The sequence below is a fragment of the Danio rerio genome, chromosome 4 (assembly GCF_052040795.2).
Source record: "Danio rerio strain M-AB ecotype USA chromosome 4, GRCz13ab, whole genome shotgun sequence".
In the NCBI taxonomy this organism is placed as follows: Eukaryota; Metazoa; Chordata; class Actinopteri; order Cypriniformes; family Danionidae; genus Danio; species Danio rerio.
The window spans coordinates 59,481,495-59,490,888 of NC_141024.2; the positions used below are offsets into that span (position 1 = coordinate 59,481,495).

A 9,394-nucleotide genomic window follows, 5' to 3' on the forward strand; every position below is an offset into this window, starting at 1 on the left:
CATCCTCTTTCACTTACGGCCATACCACCCTGGAAATGCCCGATCTCATCTGAACTCGGAAGTAAAGCAGGGTCGGGCCTGGTTAGTACTTGGATGGGAGACCGCCTGGGAATACCAGGTGCTGTAAGCTTTTCGAAGTGCTTCATTTGGCAGCTGATTTAAATAGCCAACGCTTGACATCCTCTTTCGCTTACGGCCATACCACCCTGGAAATGCCCGATCTCATCTGAACTCGGAAGTAAAGCAGGGTCGGGCCTGGTTAGTACTTGGATGGGAGACCGCCTGGGAATACCAGGTGCTGTAAGCTTTTCGAAGTGCTTCATTTGGCAGCTGATTTAAATAGCCAACGCTTGACATCCTCTTTCGCTTACGGCCATACCACCCTGGAAATGCCCGATCTCATCTGAACTCGGAAGTAAAGCAGGGTCGGGCCTGGTTAGTACTTGGATGGGAGACCGCCTGGGAATACCAGGTGCTGTAAGCTTTTCGAAGTGCTTCATTTGGCAGCTGATTTAAATAGCCAACGCTTGACATCCTCTTTCGCTTACGGCCATACCACCCTGGAAATGCCCGATCTCATCTGAACTCGGAAGTAAAGCAGGGTCGGGCCTGGTTAGTACTTGGATGGGAGACCGCCTGGGAATACCAGGTGCTGTAAGCTTTTCGAAGTGCTTCATTTGGCAGCTGATTTAAATAGCCAACGCTTGACATCCTCTTTCGCTTACGGCCATACCACCCTGGAAATGCCCGATCTCATCTGAACTCGGAAGTAAAGCAGGGTCGGGCCTGGTTAGTACTTGGATGGGAGACCGCCTGGGAATACCAGGTGCTGTAAGCTTTTCGAAGTGCTTCATTTGGCAGCTGATTTAAATAGCCAACGCTTGACATCCTCTTTCGCTTACGGCCATACCACCCTGGAAATGACCGATCTCATCTGAATTCGGAAGTAAAGCAGGGTCGGGCCTGGTTAGTACTTGGATGGGAGACCGCCTGGGAATACCAGGTGCTGTAAGCTTTTCGAAGTGCTTCATTTGGCAGCTGATTTAAATAGCCAACGCTTGACATCCTCTTTCGCTTACGGCCATACCACCCTGGAAATGCCCGATCTCATCTGAACTCGGAAGTAAAACAGGGTCGGGCCTGGTTAGTACTTGGATGGGAGACCGCCTGGGAATACCAGGTGCTGTAAGCTTTTCGAAGTGCTTCATTTGGCAGCTGATTTAAATAGCCAACGCTTGACATCCTCTTTCGCTTACGGCCATACCACCCTGGAAATGCCCGATCTCATCTGAACTCGGAAGTAAAGCAGGGTCGGGCCCGGTTAGTACTTGGATGGGAGACCGCCTGGGAATACCAGGTGCTGTAAGCTTTTTGAAGTGCTTCATTTGGCAGCTGATTTAAATAGCCAACGCTTGACATCCTCTTTCGCTTACGGCCATACCACCCTGGAAATGCCCGATCTCATCTGAACTCGGAAGTAAAGCAGGGTCGGGCCTGGTTAGTACTTGGATGGGAGACCGCCTGGGAATACCAGCTGCTGTAAGCTTTTCGAAGTGCTTCATTTGGCAGCTGATTTAAATAGCCAACGCTTGACATCCTCTTTCGCTTATGGCCATACCACCCTGGAAATGCCCGATCTCATCTGAACTCGGAAGTAAAGCAGGGTCGGGCCTGGTTAGTACTTGGATGGGAGACCGCCTGGGAATACCAGGTGCTGTAAGCTTTTCGAAGTGCTTCATTTGGCAGCTGATTTAAATAGCCAACGCTTGACATCCTCTTTCGCTTACGGCCATACCCCCCTGGAAATGCCCGATCTCATCTGAACTCGGAAGTAAAGCAGGGTCGGGCCTGGTTAGTACTTGGATGGGAGACCGCCTGGGAATACCAGGTGCTGTAAGCTTTTCGAAGTGCTTCATTTGGCAGCTGATTTAAATAGCCAACGCTTGACATCCTCTTTCGCTTACGGCCATACCACCCTGGAAATGCCCGATCTCATCTGAACTCGGAAGTAAAGCAGGGTCGGGCCTGGTTAGTACTTGGATGGGAGACCGCCTGGGAATACCAGGTGCTGTAAGCTTTTCGAAGTGCTTCATTTGGCAGCTGATTTAAATAGCCAACGCTTGACATCCTCTTTCGCTTACGGCCATACCACCCTGGAAATGCCCGATCTCATCTGAACTCGGAAGTAAAGCAGGGTCGGGCCTGGTTAGTACTTGGATGGGAGACCGCCTGGGAATACCAGGTGCTGTAAGCTTTTCGAAGTGCTTCATTTGGCAGCTGATTTAAATAGCCAACGCTTGACATTCACTTTCGCTTACGGCCATACCACCCTGGAAATGCCCGATCTCATCTGAACTCGGAAGTAAAGCAGGGTCGGGCCCGGTTAGTACTTGGATGGGAGACCGCCTGGGAATACCAGGTGCTGTAAGCTTTTCGAAGTGCTTCATTTGGCAGCTGATTTAAATAGCCAACGCTTGACATCCTCTTTCGCTTACGGCCATACCACCCTGGAAATGCCCGATCTCATCTGAACTCGGAAGTAAAGCAGGGTCGGGCCCGGTTAGTACTTGGATGGGAGACCGCCTGGGAATACCAGGTGCTGTAAGCTTTTCGAAGTGCTTCATTTGGCAGCTGATTTAAATAGCCAACGCTTGACATCCTCTTTCGCTTACGCCCATACCACCCTGGAAATGCCTGATCTCATCTGAACTCGGAAGTAAAGCAGGGTCGGGCCCGGTTAGTACTTGGATGGGAGACCGCCTGGGAATACCAGGTGCAGTAAGCTTTTCGAAGTGCTTCATTTGGCAGCTGATTTAAATAGCCAACGCTTGACATCCTCTTTCGCTTACGGCCATACCACCCTGGAAATGCCCGATCTCATCTGAACTCGGAAGTAAAGCAGGGTTGGGCCTGGTTAGTACTTGGATGGGAGACCGCCTGGGAATACCAGGTGCTGTAAGCTTTTCGAAGTGCTTCATTTGGCAGCTGATTTAAATAGCCAACGCTTGACATCCTCTTTCGCTTACGGCCATACCACCCTGGAAATGCCCGATCTCATCTGAACTCGGAAGTAAAGCAGGGTCGGGCCCGGTTAGTACTTGGATGGGAGACCGCCTGGAAATACCAGGTGCTGTAAGCTTTTCGAAGTGCTTCATTTGGCAGCTGATTTAAATAGCCAACGCTTGACATCCTCTTTCGCTTACGGCCATACCACCCTGGAAATGCCCGATCTCATCTGAACTCGGAAGTAAAGCAGGGTCGGGCCTGGTTAGTACTTGGATGGGAGACCGCCTGGGAATACCAGGTGCTGTAAGCTTTTCGAAGTGCTTCATTTGGCAGCTGATTTAAATAGCCAACGCTTGACATCCTCTTTCGCTTATGGCCGTACCACCCTGGAAATGCCCGATCTCATCTGAACTCGGAAGTAAAGCAGGGTCGGGCCTGGTTAGTACTTGGATGGGAGACCGCCTGGGAATACCAGGTGCTGTAAGCTTTTCGAAGTGCTTCATTTGGCAGCTGATTTAAATAGCCAACGCTTGACATCCTCTTTCGCTTACGGCCATACCACCCTGGAAATGCCCGATCTCATCTGAACTCGGAAGTAAAGCAGGGTCGGGCCCGGTTAGTACTTGGATGGGAGACCGCCTGGGAATACCAGGAGCTGTAAGCTTTTCGAAGTGCTTCATTTGGCAGCTGATTTAAATAGCCAACGCTTGACATTCTCTTTCGCTTATGGCCATACCACCCTGGAAATGCCCGATCTCATCTGAACTCGGAAGTAAAGCAGGGTCGGGCCCGGTTAGTACTTGGATGGGAGACCGCCTGGGAATACCAGGTGCTGTAAGCTTTTCGAAGTGCTTCATTTGGCAGCTGATTTAAATAGCCAACGCTTGACATTCTCTTTCGCTTATGGCCATACCACCCTGGAAATGCCCGATCTCATCTGAACTCGGAAGTAAAGCAGGGTCGGGCCTGGTTAGTACTTGGATGGGAGACCGCCTGGGAATACCAGGTGCTGTAAGCTTTTCGAAGTGCTTCATTTGGCAGCTGATTTAAATAGCCAACGCTTGACATCCTCTTTCGGTTACGGCCATACCACCCTGGAAATGCCCGATCTCATCTGAACTCGGAAGTAAAGCAGGGTCGGGCCTGGTTAGTACTTGGATGGGAGACCGCCTGGGAATACCAGGTGCTGTAAGCTTTTCGAAGTGCTTCATTTGGCAGCTGATTTATATAGCCAACGCTTGACATCCTCTTTCGCTTACGGCCATACCACCCTGGAAATGCCCGATCTCATCTGAACTCGGAAGTAAAGCAGGGTCGGGCCTGGTTAGTACTTGGATGGGAGACCGCCTGGGAATACCAGGTGCTGTAAGCTTTTCGAAGTGCTTCATTTGGCAGCTGATTTAAATAGCCAACGCTTGACATCCTCTTTCGCTTACGGCCATACCACCCTGGAAATGCCCGATCTCATCTGAACTCGGAAGTAAAGCAGGGTCGGGCCTGGTTAGTACTTGGATGGGAGACCGCCTGGGAATACCAGGTGCTGTAAGCTTTTCGAAGTGCTTCATTTGGCAGCTGATTTAAATAGCCAACGCTTGACATCCTCTTTCGCTTACGGCCATACCACCCTGGAAATGCCCGATCTCATCTGAACTCGGAAGTAAAGCAGGGTCGGGCCCGGTTAGTACTTGGATGGGAGACCGCCTGGGAATACCAGGTGCTGTAAGCTTTTCGAAGTGCTTCATTTGGCAGCTGATTTAAATAGCCAACGCTTGACATCCTCTTTCGCTTACGGCCATACCACCCTGGAAATGCCCGATCTCATCTGAACTCGGAAGTAAAGCAGGGTCGGGCCCGGTTAGTACTTGGATGGGAGACCGCCTGGGAATACCAGGTGCTGTAAGCTTTTCGAAGTGCTTCATTTGGCAGCTGATTTAAATAGCCAACGCTTGACATCCTCTTTTGCTTACGGCCATACCACCCTGGAAATGCCCGATCTCATCTGAACTCGGAAGTAAAGCAGGGTCGGGCCCGGTTAGTACTTGGATGGGAGACCGCCTGGGAATACCAGGTGCTGTAAGTTTTTCGAAGTGCTTCATTTGGCAGCTGATTTAAATAGCCAACGCTTGACATCCTCTTTCGCTTACGGCCATACCACCCTGGAAATGCCCGATCTCATCTGAACTCGGAAGTAAAGCAGGGTCGGGCCTGGTTAGTACTTGGATGGGAGACCGCCTGGGAATACCAGGTGCTGTAAGCTTTTCGAAGTGCTTCATTTGGCAGCTGATTTAAATAGCCAACGCTTGACATCCTCTTTCGCTTACGGCCATACCACCCTGGAAATGCCCGATCTCATCTGAACTCGGAAGTAAAGCAGGGTCGGGCCCGGTTAGTACTTGGATGGGAGACCGCCTGGGAATACCAGGTGCTGTAAGCTTTTCGAAGTGCTTCATTTGGCAGCTGATTTAAATAGCCAACGCTTGACATCCTCTTTCGCTTACGGCCATACCACCCTGGAAATGCCCGATCTCATCTGAACTCGGAAGTAAAGCAGGGTCGGGCCTGGTTAGTACTTGGATGGGAGACCGCCTGGGAATACCAGGTGCTGTAAGCTTTTCGAAGTGCTTCATTTGGCAGCTGATTTAAATAGCCAACGCTTGACATCCTCTTTCGCTTACGGCCATACCACCCTGAGCACGCTAGAGGGAGCTAGAGTGCAACGAGGAAGTGTAAGGCTGCAGACAGGAGAGAGAGGCTCTCCATTTTTTTTGTGTTATTTTGAGTTTATTTAGTGTCTTTTTTGTGATAGTGGACTTTTTTTTTTTTTTTTTTTTTTTTTTTTTTTTTTTTTTTTTTTTGTCTTTTAACCACCTGACAGCAGCACGTGTGCTGGCTGGAAGGTGGTTAGCACAGTTTTTTTGAGAGAAAATGATGGACTCACAAAGCAACAGCACAGATTTGTTTGATGAAGCACATGGGGAAAACATCACAGGAAGGAGTGGAGAAAGACAAAAAGAAAACAGCACTGGATTACGAGGGGAAAGACAATTGGAAAACAACACTGGACAGGAAGGAGAAAGAAACATGGTAAACAAAGAACGACAAGAAAACCAACAACAAGAGATGCAACAACAAAGAAGTGGAAAAAAGTACATGAAGGAAGCAACAGTGATTCTAAATGTGGACAAAGTTAAAGAGGTGAGAGTTTTGGAAATAATTAATGCAGTAACTGAAAAGTGTGGACTTGGGAAAATTCTTGCGATAAGGCCGAGACAGGACAAAGATTATGAACTAACTTTAGAAAATGAAGAAACATGCGATAAACTGATGGATGGACTAATAATAAAAGGAGAAACCTGTGAAGTGAAAATGCTACAAAATAGAGACTACGTGGTTTCCTTCATGCATTTGCCCGCTTACCTGGATGATCAATTAATATTAGATAAATTAGAAGGCTGGGGAGTATTTCCCATAACAAAAATTAAAAGAAGGGTATATCCGGGCACAGAAATAGAAGATGGAACTCGATATCTCAAAGTGAGATTCCCCAGAGAAGTGATATCTCTCCCTTACAGCACAAGACTGGAAACGGCAGAAGGTCAGCAATATTTTAGGGTGATGCACAGCCACCAGGTTAAGACTTGTAGGCTGTGCATGAGCCCTGACCATATGGTCAAAGATTGCCCAGACTTTAAATGCCATAAATGTGAGGAAAGGGGACATTTTGCCAGAGACTGCGATGCTATTAAGTGCCCGGACTGCCAGAACTATTTAAGTAAGTGTGAATGTTGGATGGAGGAAGAGGAGGAGGAGGATGAGATCCAGGTGAGTGGGCAAATGCATGAAGGAAACAGTGAAAAGGAAAGTAATGAAGAGGAACAAACAACGACACAAACAATACAAACTACAACAGAGGAAATAACATTGAAGGAGGAGAATGCAAAAAAAGAAAAGGAAAAAGAAACAGAAACAGACAGTCAACAAATAGAGCATGAAGAGGAGGTAGCATGGACACCAATGGACATAACTTCTAGCTTCAAAAACGTTTTGGATGTAATTGAAAAAGAGGATCTTAAAGAACAAAGCAAAGGAACGGACAGAGAGACTGGAAAACATGAGGAGGAAGTAGAAAAAGACAAACTTGAGAAAAGACAAACAAGACGATCAGCAAAAGTTTTATCAAAATTAGAAACTGCAAGAAAAAAGGGTTTGAAAAAAGGACAACTGAAAAGCCACAACAGATATGATTCTTTGAGAGGTTTGGGAGAAGAAGAGGACTAAGATGACGGTTTTTATTTCCTTTTTCCTTCTTTTAATGGTTTTAAATTGCGTGTCTTTTAATGCAAGAGGTTTAATGGACTTAAGAAAATTTAAGAATGTAAAGGAAAAATGTAAAAGAGAAGAAATAATTATTTTACAAGAAACAAATTGGAAAAATGAGGTGATGGACATATATAAAAAAGAATGGGATGGGGACTTTTATTATAGTAATGGAGATACGAAAGCTGGGAGAGGAGTAGCAATTTTAATAAAGAAGAATGCACTGCAAATGAGTAAAGTAATATATAAAGACAAACAAGGAAAATGTATGATCTTAGAAATAAAATATGAAGGGAAAGATATTATTTTAGTTAATGTGCATGCACCAAATGAAGAGAGTGAAAAGAAAAGCTTTTTTAACATATTAAGAAGGTTTTTAAAAAACTATAAACAAATAATAGTATGTGGGGATTTTAACACTGTTTTTAGCAGACAGGACATAACAGAAGGTATGGTTTTTAAATCAGACACGGGAAGGAAAGAACTAAAATCACTAATAGAGGAAAAAGGAATGATAGACATTTGGAGAGAAAGAAATGGGAAGAAAAAGGAGTTTCCTAGAAGACAAATAGTAGGGAATTTTGTAAACCAATCGAGAATAGACTATGTGTTATGCACAAGAAATATAGAAATTTATATAGAAAAAATAAGCTACGATGAAACTGTTTTAAGTGACCATAAATTTGTATTTTTTAATTTTAATACAGAAGAAATACAAAGAGGCCCAGGGGTATGGACATTAAATAGTGAAATTTTAAAAAACGAAGACTATGTTAAAAAAGTAAAAGAAATAATAGAAAAAGAAAAAGAAAACCAGATCTATAATGAAGACAAAAGACTATGGTGGGAAAATGTCAAATTTCTGATTAAAAAATCTACATTAACATTCTGTAGAATAATACAAAAGAATAAAAGACACAAAGAAAAGACAATCAAAGAAAACTTAGAAATAGAACTAGAAAAAAATGAAAAAGACATTCAAAAAATAAAAGAAATGGAGGGAAAACTGAAAGAAATAGAAGAAAAGAAATATGAAGGAGCTAGACTAAGAAGCAAAGCAAAATATGTAGTAGAGGGAGAAAAATGCACAAAGTTCTTCTTTGATTTAGAAAGACAAAAAGCAAAAGCAGAAACAATCAAGATAATACAAGGGGCAAAAGGAGAAAGCATAGAAGGAAATGAAGAAATTTTAAAAGAAATCAAAAAATACTATGAGGAGTTATTTAAAACACAGGGAGTTGATGAAGTACAAATGTCAAAATTATTAAAACAGATAAAAACAAAAATAGATGAAGAGGATAAAAAAGAATGCGACCAAGAAATAGGGGAAGAAGAAATAAGAAAAGCAATAGAAAGCTTGAACAAAAAGAAAAGTCCAGGAATAGATGGTTTAAATAGTGAATTTTATGTATGTTTTAAAGAAATTTTAATTCCGATTTTAACTGACGTTTTTAAGGAAATACTGCAAAAAGAAGAGCTAAATGAAAGAATGGGAATGGGATTAATGAAATTAATACACAAAAAAGGAGAAAAGACATTGTTAAAAAATTACAGACCAATCACAATGTTAAACACAGATTTGAAGATTTTAACAAAAATTTTAGCAAATAGATTAAAAGAAGTGATGCCAAAAATAATTAAAACAACACAGGCCTATGCGATAAAAGGAAGAGACATAGCAGACATAACAATGAGCATAAAAGACATCATAGAATATATGAAGGAGAAAAAAGAGGAAGGATATATAATAAGTCTGGATTTTGAAAAAGCTTTTGATAGAGTTGAACACCAGTTTTTATTCAAAGTACTCAAAAAGTTTGGTTTTGGAGAAGTTTTTAGAAAATGGATAAAGATTTTGTATAAGGGTATTTTAACAAAAATAAAATGTAATGGCTTTTTAACAGAATGTTTTAAAATAACAAGATCGATAAGACAAGGATGCCCTCTGTCAGCACTTTTATATTCACTTGTGGCAGAACCCCTGGGCTTAGCTATCAACGAAGAAGAAAAAATTAAAGGAATTGAGATTGAAGAAAATAAAGTAAATAAAAAAATGTTTCAATATGCAGAT

At 43.7% G+C, this 9,394-nt stretch overlaps 1 protein-coding gene and 32 non-coding genes across 33 annotated transcripts in view; 32 read left to right on the forward strand and 1 right to left on the reverse strand.

Moving 5' to 3' along the window:
* LOC110439541 (NACHT, LRR and PYD domains-containing protein 3-like) overlaps positions 1-9,394 on the reverse strand; it is a 601,035-nt gene that overhangs the window by 470,626 nt on the left and 121,015 nt on the right. The gene's annotated exons all lie outside the window — the stretch shown is intronic.
* LOC137492798 (5S ribosomal RNA) lies at positions 12-130 on the forward strand. The gene has a single exon (XR_015488568.2). It is a non-coding gene; the product is annotated as a 5S ribosomal RNA (ribosomal RNA).
* On the forward strand, positions 189-307 carry LOC137495185 (5S ribosomal RNA). The gene has a single exon (XR_015487540.1). It is a non-coding gene; the product is annotated as a 5S ribosomal RNA (ribosomal RNA).
* Positions 366-484, forward strand: LOC137494077 (5S ribosomal RNA). The gene has a single exon (XR_015487541.1). It is a non-coding gene; the product is annotated as a 5S ribosomal RNA (ribosomal RNA).
* LOC137492797 (5S ribosomal RNA) lies at positions 543-661 on the forward strand. The gene has a single exon (XR_015487543.1). It is a non-coding gene; the product is annotated as a 5S ribosomal RNA (ribosomal RNA).
* LOC137495184 (5S ribosomal RNA) lies at positions 720-838 on the forward strand. The gene has a single exon (XR_015487544.1). It is a non-coding gene; the product is annotated as a 5S ribosomal RNA (ribosomal RNA).
* Positions 897-1,015, forward strand: LOC141383598 (5S ribosomal RNA). The gene has a single exon (XR_015489051.2). It is a non-coding gene; the product is annotated as a 5S ribosomal RNA (ribosomal RNA).
* LOC141383136 (5S ribosomal RNA) lies at positions 1,074-1,192 on the forward strand. The gene has a single exon (XR_015488065.2). It is a non-coding gene; the product is annotated as a 5S ribosomal RNA (ribosomal RNA).
* Positions 1,251-1,369, forward strand: LOC141383056 (5S ribosomal RNA). Its single transcript, XR_015488040.2, has one exon. It is a non-coding gene; the product is annotated as a 5S ribosomal RNA (ribosomal RNA).
* On the forward strand, positions 1,428-1,546 carry LOC141383781 (5S ribosomal RNA). Its single transcript, XR_015489372.1, has one exon. It is a non-coding gene; the product is annotated as a 5S ribosomal RNA (ribosomal RNA).
* On the forward strand, positions 1,605-1,723 carry LOC141383132 (5S ribosomal RNA). The gene has a single exon (XR_015488080.2). It is a non-coding gene; the product is annotated as a 5S ribosomal RNA (ribosomal RNA).
* LOC141383354 (5S ribosomal RNA) lies at positions 1,782-1,900 on the forward strand. The gene has a single exon (XR_015488585.1). It is a non-coding gene; the product is annotated as a 5S ribosomal RNA (ribosomal RNA).
* LOC141382844 (5S ribosomal RNA) lies at positions 1,959-2,077 on the forward strand. The gene has a single exon (XR_015487545.1). It is a non-coding gene; the product is annotated as a 5S ribosomal RNA (ribosomal RNA).
* Positions 2,136-2,254, forward strand: LOC141382845 (5S ribosomal RNA). Its single transcript, XR_015487546.1, has one exon. It is a non-coding gene; the product is annotated as a 5S ribosomal RNA (ribosomal RNA).
* LOC141383113 (5S ribosomal RNA) lies at positions 2,313-2,431 on the forward strand. The gene has a single exon (XR_015488147.1). It is a non-coding gene; the product is annotated as a 5S ribosomal RNA (ribosomal RNA).
* LOC141383114 (5S ribosomal RNA) lies at positions 2,490-2,608 on the forward strand. Its single transcript, XR_015488148.1, has one exon. It is a non-coding gene; the product is annotated as a 5S ribosomal RNA (ribosomal RNA).
* Positions 2,667-2,785, forward strand: LOC141383894 (5S ribosomal RNA). The gene has a single exon (XR_015489668.1). It is a non-coding gene; the product is annotated as a 5S ribosomal RNA (ribosomal RNA).
* LOC137495179 (5S ribosomal RNA) lies at positions 2,844-2,962 on the forward strand. Its single transcript, XR_015485234.1, has one exon. It is a non-coding gene; the product is annotated as a 5S ribosomal RNA (ribosomal RNA).
* LOC141383673 (5S ribosomal RNA) lies at positions 3,021-3,139 on the forward strand. Its single transcript, XR_015489181.1, has one exon. It is a non-coding gene; the product is annotated as a 5S ribosomal RNA (ribosomal RNA).
* On the forward strand, positions 3,198-3,316 carry LOC137492791 (5S ribosomal RNA). Its single transcript, XR_015487547.1, has one exon. It is a non-coding gene; the product is annotated as a 5S ribosomal RNA (ribosomal RNA).
* Positions 3,375-3,493, forward strand: LOC141383666 (5S ribosomal RNA). The gene has a single exon (XR_015489214.1). It is a non-coding gene; the product is annotated as a 5S ribosomal RNA (ribosomal RNA).
* LOC141383582 (5S ribosomal RNA) lies at positions 3,552-3,670 on the forward strand. The gene has a single exon (XR_015488992.1). It is a non-coding gene; the product is annotated as a 5S ribosomal RNA (ribosomal RNA).
* On the forward strand, positions 3,729-3,847 carry LOC141383399 (5S ribosomal RNA). Its single transcript, XR_015488622.1, has one exon. It is a non-coding gene; the product is annotated as a 5S ribosomal RNA (ribosomal RNA).
* Positions 3,906-4,024, forward strand: LOC141383326 (5S ribosomal RNA). Its single transcript, XR_015488262.1, has one exon. It is a non-coding gene; the product is annotated as a 5S ribosomal RNA (ribosomal RNA).
* LOC137494069 (5S ribosomal RNA) lies at positions 4,083-4,201 on the forward strand. The gene has a single exon (XR_015489078.1). It is a non-coding gene; the product is annotated as a 5S ribosomal RNA (ribosomal RNA).
* On the forward strand, positions 4,260-4,378 carry LOC141382846 (5S ribosomal RNA). Its single transcript, XR_015487549.1, has one exon. It is a non-coding gene; the product is annotated as a 5S ribosomal RNA (ribosomal RNA).
* On the forward strand, positions 4,437-4,555 carry LOC141382847 (5S ribosomal RNA). Its single transcript, XR_015487550.1, has one exon. It is a non-coding gene; the product is annotated as a 5S ribosomal RNA (ribosomal RNA).
* LOC141383115 (5S ribosomal RNA) lies at positions 4,614-4,732 on the forward strand. Its single transcript, XR_015488149.1, has one exon. It is a non-coding gene; the product is annotated as a 5S ribosomal RNA (ribosomal RNA).
* LOC141383116 (5S ribosomal RNA) lies at positions 4,791-4,909 on the forward strand. The gene has a single exon (XR_015488151.1). It is a non-coding gene; the product is annotated as a 5S ribosomal RNA (ribosomal RNA).
* On the forward strand, positions 4,968-5,086 carry LOC141383509 (5S ribosomal RNA). Its single transcript, XR_015488754.1, has one exon. It is a non-coding gene; the product is annotated as a 5S ribosomal RNA (ribosomal RNA).
* LOC141382848 (5S ribosomal RNA) lies at positions 5,145-5,263 on the forward strand. The gene has a single exon (XR_015487551.1). It is a non-coding gene; the product is annotated as a 5S ribosomal RNA (ribosomal RNA).
* On the forward strand, positions 5,322-5,440 carry LOC141383117 (5S ribosomal RNA). The gene has a single exon (XR_015488152.1). It is a non-coding gene; the product is annotated as a 5S ribosomal RNA (ribosomal RNA).
* On the forward strand, positions 5,499-5,617 carry LOC141382849 (5S ribosomal RNA). The gene has a single exon (XR_015487553.1). It is a non-coding gene; the product is annotated as a 5S ribosomal RNA (ribosomal RNA).